The sequence below is a fragment of the Etheostoma spectabile genome, chromosome 17, assembly GCF_008692095.1.
Source record: "Etheostoma spectabile isolate EspeVRDwgs_2016 chromosome 17, UIUC_Espe_1.0, whole genome shotgun sequence".
In the NCBI taxonomy this organism is placed as follows: domain Eukaryota; kingdom Metazoa; phylum Chordata; class Actinopteri; order Perciformes; family Percidae; genus Etheostoma; species Etheostoma spectabile.
In genome coordinates this window covers 389854-396202 of record NC_045749.1, presented here as the reverse complement: position 1 = coordinate 396202, position 6349 = coordinate 389854, and the positions used below count along the sequence as shown (strand labels likewise).

At 40.1% G+C, this 6349-nt stretch overlaps 1 protein-coding gene and 1 long non-coding RNA gene across 3 annotated transcripts in view; both read left to right on the top strand.

Annotated features, from left to right (window-relative positions):
• nrg3a (neuregulin 3a) overlaps positions 1-6349 on the top strand; it is a 412241-nt gene that overhangs the window by 138759 nt on the left and 267133 nt on the right. The gene's annotated exons all lie outside the window — the stretch shown is intronic.
• LOC116705077 (uncharacterized) overlaps positions 2586-6349 on the top strand; it is a 16032-nt gene continuing 12268 nt past the window's right edge. The window contains exon 1 of the long non-coding RNA XR_004335839.1: positions 2586-2742. This is a non-coding gene — a long non-coding RNA (uncharacterized LOC116705077). The remainder of the gene's footprint in view (positions 2743-6349) is intronic.

The following is a 6349-nucleotide window of genomic DNA, read 5'->3' as shown; positions in this document are numbered from 1 at the left end:
ACAATTGTCTTGGGCGGCGCTAAACCCCCGACACAATGACAGTGCAGCTGTGAAATAGCCTCAAGAAGGAACTTGTTTTGGTGGAACATATGGACGTTCAAAAGATGTTGTGCAACAGAAAACTCCGATTGGACAGATAGTCTAGCTAGCTGTCTGGATTTACCCTGAGAGATCTGAGGACCAGGTAACCATAGTCCTCAGATGGACAGAGTCTAGCTAGCTGTTGGAGTACCCTGCAGAGATTGAGGCCAGGTAACCATAGTCCTCAGATTGACAGATAGTCTAGCTAGCTGTCTGGATTCACCCTGCAGAGAATGAGGACCAGGTAACCATAGTCCTCAGATTGGACAGATAGTCTAGCTAGCTGTCTGGATTTACCCTGCAGAGACCTGAGGACCAGGTAACCATAGTCCTCAGATTGGACAGATAGTCTAGCTAGCTGTCTGGATTCACCCTGCAGAGATCTGAGGACCAGGTAACCATAGTCCTCAGATTGGACAGATAGTCTAGCTAGCTGTCTGGATTTACCCTGCAGAGACCTGAGGACCAGGTAACCATAGTCCTCAGATTGGACGATAGTCTAGCTAGCTGTCTGGATTACCCTGCAGAGACGAGGACCAGGTAACCATAGTCCTCAGATTGGACAGATAGTCTAGCTAGCTGTCGGATTTACCCTGCAGAGACCTGAGGACCAGGTAACCATAGTCCTCAGATTGGACAGATACTAGCTAGCTGTCGGATTTACCCTGCAGAGATCTGAGGACCAGGTAACCATAGTCCTCAGATTGGACAGATGTCTAGCTAGCTGTCTGGATTTACCCTGCAGAGATCTGAGGACCAGGTAACCATAGTCCTCAGATTGGACAGATAGTCTAGCTAGCTGTCTGGATTACCCTGCAGAGATCTGAGGACCAGGTAACCATAGTCCTCATGAATCCACCAGAGTTTAAATGGGATTAATCAAACAGTGACTCAAAGCATATCTTGCCAGTGTCAGCATTTTAATTTGAGTGATATGAACACCGACGATGACACAGACAAATCCAAGGAGAGAAATTGGGCCGCTTTTTCTTTCACCTCGTCTTCACCCTCCGACACCAAATCCATTTTACACGCAAACGCAACAAAGGCTGCCTCGATACTTTTATCTCTGCTGACTGAACCGAGGCAGAGAAAGCCATCATGTGACTCAGGGAGAAGACTCAAAAGAGGCGTGTCGGTCTGTCTGTGTGCGTGAGAGAGAGCGATAGTGTGCGTCGCTGAAAGTTGCCCACACAGTGGTTAATTTAGCTCTTCACTCATTCTCCTGCGCCCAGATGTCACTCACTCTCTCTCTCACACACACAAACAAACACACACACGTCTCTCTCTAAATTTCTATGTTAGTATCGATCAAAAATTGTGTTGCATAAGCACAAAGATCATCATTATAATTGGTAAAAAAAACATAGTGACAGCGCATGGGATGAAATGGATACACAGGTAGGTTTAACATGTTTATCTATGCAAGTCCATACAGAAATTAAAGGGGGACTTCTGTATTTGTCCACCTGAACCTTTATTTTCCTCTTTGGTGTGACTATGACTAAATGGGACAACTACTTTCAAAACATGTCCAGTATTGAGTGGCGGCGCTGCAGCTAGTAGGCACAACATGGACTGCAACATAAATGCACTGGGCAACCGTCAACGTAATGTACATTCAATAAAAAGGGTTTGTTTTTGCCACTGACAGGCTCAGATTGTTATTATATGAGTCTGACCACATTATTAAAAGGACCCTTGAGAGAAATAACACTTTTCTTTACTTTTTGCTTGATCTGGTTTGTTATTGTGTCCAAATCCGGCTCAAGGAGAAGTCTTGTTCTGAAATCTGAATATTTGGTAGCGGCAGGTCCCACGCCGCGCCCACAACCGCTCTACAATTCGTGGGACCTCTTCATCCATATACTCTTGGTTCAAATAAATATAGGCATTCTTCTCTCCAACTTTCACTAACCTTTTCCCCCGTTGTTTTCCAAGTCACATCTCGTGAGATTTCAGAACAAATGAGATTTCAGAACACGTTTCTTTAACCCTTGTATGATATTTGGGTCATATTGACCCATTTCACATATTTGCAAGAAGAAAAACGGTACTAATGTACATTTTTATCAAGCCGGAAAATCAACAGCCATTGCTTATTTCCTGTGATAAACATGTATTCCTGACTCAAATCAGAAAATTTTTCTGGATATGACCACTTATGTTGTTTCCATAGTGGATTTTTAACATGAATTATAACCTAATGAAAAAAAATGAACCCCACTTCCATTTTTAATTGTGTTCTAGTAGAGACTGATGCATTCCCTAAACATAGATGTTATCTTAGCTGTTTGAAATTGAGATAAAGACAATATTTGTTAATAAATGATGAAGTAATTTTTTTCAGAATTGTTTTTAAACCCCAAGAAATTGAGATAAAGACAATATTCGTTAATAGAATTTTTTTTAAAACCCCAAATAAGTCACGGGTCAATTTGACCCGAGGGATACGAGATGGTCCGGAAGTGAAGACAACACAAGGGTTAAGGTATCTACATAAGAGTGGCATGACAGTGTCATGACACATGAACCCTAACCAACTTGTTATGACAAAACCGAATGACACTTACTAAAAGAAGCGTTATGTCATAAATGTTCATGACTTGTTCATAATGTTTATGAGACCTTCATGACAGTGTCAGGTCACTCTCATGTAGGGTCCAGGGTTTACTGAAGTTCCCCCTTTCACCATTTAACACATCTGCTGACACACTCAGTTTAACTTAGCATGTTCACAGCATAACAACAAGAATTTCCCTGACAAAGAAACGCAAGCACACCTTTGGAGGTGCACAGTGAAAATGCAGTGCTAACGAGGCGGCTGTGCGTCACATCCCAACAGTAACTCCTATACTTTTCTTCTCGTGCTTCACTTCTTTCTTTAATTCCAGTTCCTCTCCTCTTTATCTTCTCAGCCCTTCTCATCCCACCTCGCACAACGGAAAAAAAATTGTGATGACACGGTGTTGATGCTTCACAGGCACACTGAACTGTGGAAGAGATTAACACACGCACACACACACACACACACACACACACACACACACACACAGTGCCAGCGCTAAGCTCACCCCCTCACTACTTCTACTGTACGTCATCACATGCAGAATATAAAGCGAGGCTCGCTTTTTAATGTAAAGAATCTAGGGCGGATGTGCTGTGCACTTCTGCTGGGAAGTAAACAAATAATAATTAGGATTAATTTCATCATTAGCATTTTTCTTTTTATTGTGTCAACCCTTTCTGCTTACAAATGCAAAGTGCTTCATTCACAAATGGGAATACCATTCTTCTCATTCATAGCTTATTGCAAATTATTGTTGTGTATACATGTATTTGTGTATGTGCTCATCTTTTGCTTTTTTATGAATGGTATCCTTGATACCTTTTTCATAAAAAAGCATTTTACACAGTGAATCACAACAGGTGTTCAAGAAGAGCGAAGAATGGTAATGCTGGTGGTCTCTGGAGTTATATTGGAACTTTATTTCAAGTATGAGCCCCCAGCCTCACTACACCTCCCTCTGTAAGGCTCCCCTGGGACAGCCTGCTCCTGGTGCATGCATAAATCTGGAACTTAATTGCTGTTATTGTAATTTCAAAATGGCTGTGTGTGAAAAAAGAGCCCTGATTTCATAATAGAATGATGCTGAATGAAACTGCTGTCCCACTGACAGACCTGTGCATTCTGCTGAAGTGGTGAGCCCATTACAGCCTTGCTCATAGCTTGCAATCTGGAAAGAAAACTACAATACTGGTGGTAAATTGTGAATACCACAGCATTTATAATTTATAAATATTATCAATTTTGTTTTTTGTTTTACCTCTGGGGAGCTCTGTACTAACATGCATTTCAAGTGTAGTCATACATATTTCATAGTTTCATTTCAAACTGTGAATGTTTGCAATTTCTGTGATGGACGCGAGACCTGTGTCTGTGTGCCCCCCCCCCCCATGCCTGTTGCCCGCGGCAAGCTGGGAGGATCTCACCTGTGACCCCCTAAATATGAATAAGGTTACCGGAAATAGATAGAAAAAGAAATCTACAAAAACCTAAAAATTACAATACTGTTGCACATGCATCAACATCGTTCCACATGCTGCACTAAACCATAACGCCTTTTTCTTACTGTTAAAACAGATGTATTTCACATGTATTTATTTATGTTACTTTCCTTAACATTTGTTTATTTCCTTTTACTATATCCATGTTTATGTACAGTATGCACCATCCACAAACGCAAATTATGTGTTTCTTACTTCTCAATAAATTATTTTCTGATTAAAACCATTTTGATGGATAAAGTCGAGCAAATACATTTAAAAAAACAACTAAACTAGTAACTAAAGCCTGAAGATGGCAGCGGCGTATAGATTATATTTAGACTAAAACTATGGATTACAGTAAGGATTGGGTCTGATGATTGATCCGCTGTGAATGTCTGCCTGACAAGCATGTTTGTGTCGCAGCAGTATATTGGTTTGCTTTTATTTGTGATTCAGAGTTGACAGTTGATCCATGATGCAGTGGCTTGCATACGTTAACCCCCCCCCATGCTAAAGTTGATTTGAACATCTTTTGGAAGTTGTATTTAGGAAAATCCAACCTTCTAAAGACACCAAGTTTCTTTGAGAATGAATAATGTGTAAGTATACACCCCTATGTTAAATTAATAAAGTTATTTTTAAAGGCCAGTTATTACATGGATCAGGATGCATAGTGTCCTGATCCATGTAATAACTGGCCTTTTAATAATACAAATCTGCCTGCTTCTATTGGTTTTTAACATAGGGGGGTGTATACTTACACATCATTTATTCACAAAGAAAATTGGTGTCAATTTAAAATGTTGGATTTTCCTACATTTTTTTAAAATTAAGCCATTAAGATCAATTTCCAAAAGATGTTGTTTTATTCTTTAAACTTTTACTTCAGCATGGGGGGTAAACTTATGCAAGCCACTGTACTTTTCTGAAAGCTTGTTTATGAAAATAAACGTCAATAAGAATGTTTTTCTTATAGATTTTTGCGGATCCTAATCTCCATAAAAATGAACAAGAGAACATGAATTTGTAAATGCCAAAATAACAATGTTCTCAAAAACAAATTAGGTCTATTGTTTTCCAAAGAGCTTAGCCCCAAATATCAAATCTGCAAGGCGTAGAGTGAATGCAGCTGTTCTCCTTTCTGACGCAAGTGATATTTAGAGGCAGCGACAAATGCAGACAAAGAAGAAACAAACAGATTCATATTGGCTGTAGGTGAATAAAGTGGAAGATGTTTCAACTGTCAAATGAATTTATTGGAGTTGTATTGAGTGTTTATGTGCAGACACTGGAGAAGAAAGGTCTGAGTCTGCGACAACAAAAAGAGAAACTGTTCTATGTATGTTTGGAAATCAGTCTGTCTTCACAGCGGTCTGCTCCCGCTCTGCAGCAATCAGAGCCCCCTGATAAGATTTAGTTGATATTGCGTTCCATTTTCCAGCTGCAGATATGTATCAATTATTTGAATCACATAATATTGCAACATGACATTCAGTTACAGCCACAAAAGTCACAAAACACCATTTAAAAAACAAAAAATGACTTGAGTAAATCGCACTGTTCATACATTGTGAATCATTCCTTTATTCACATCATGTATGTATTTATGTATCTATGTACCAGTCATAGGTACGTACATACATACAGTAAGTCTTTACATAGTTGCATACATAGGAAGTACATACGTAGGTACAGTAAGTACATACATAGGTACATGTATACAGTAAGTACATACATAGGTACATGTATACAGTAAGTACATACATAGGTACATGTATACAGTAAGTACATACATAGGTACATGCGTAGCTACGCCAGACCCAATGCCGTAGACTGACATGCACCAAAACACACAGCAGTGATTGGCCCGATTGGCCGTGGCTTGGTAGCGTTGCATTTCCCTCTACTCATTTCCGAGTTCTCCATGAACACCATGAAATCAGGAGAGGGTTAACTTGTCCCGCTGCAGAAGTCCCACCGTGGTCAGAAAGCACAGGGGAGACGCTGTGTTTGTCTCCACAGCTGTTCCCCGTCTCTCTCAAACACATGCCGGCCCTGCTGGTCTCTTAACCCTCCTGCTGTCCTCGGGTCAAATCAGACCCCTTTAAATAATGTTTATATCTGAAATATGGGTTTTATTTTTATCAAATTACCACAAAAAATGGATTGTATTCCTTACAACGCTCTTTGCAAATACAGCTGATCACTTTCATTCCTC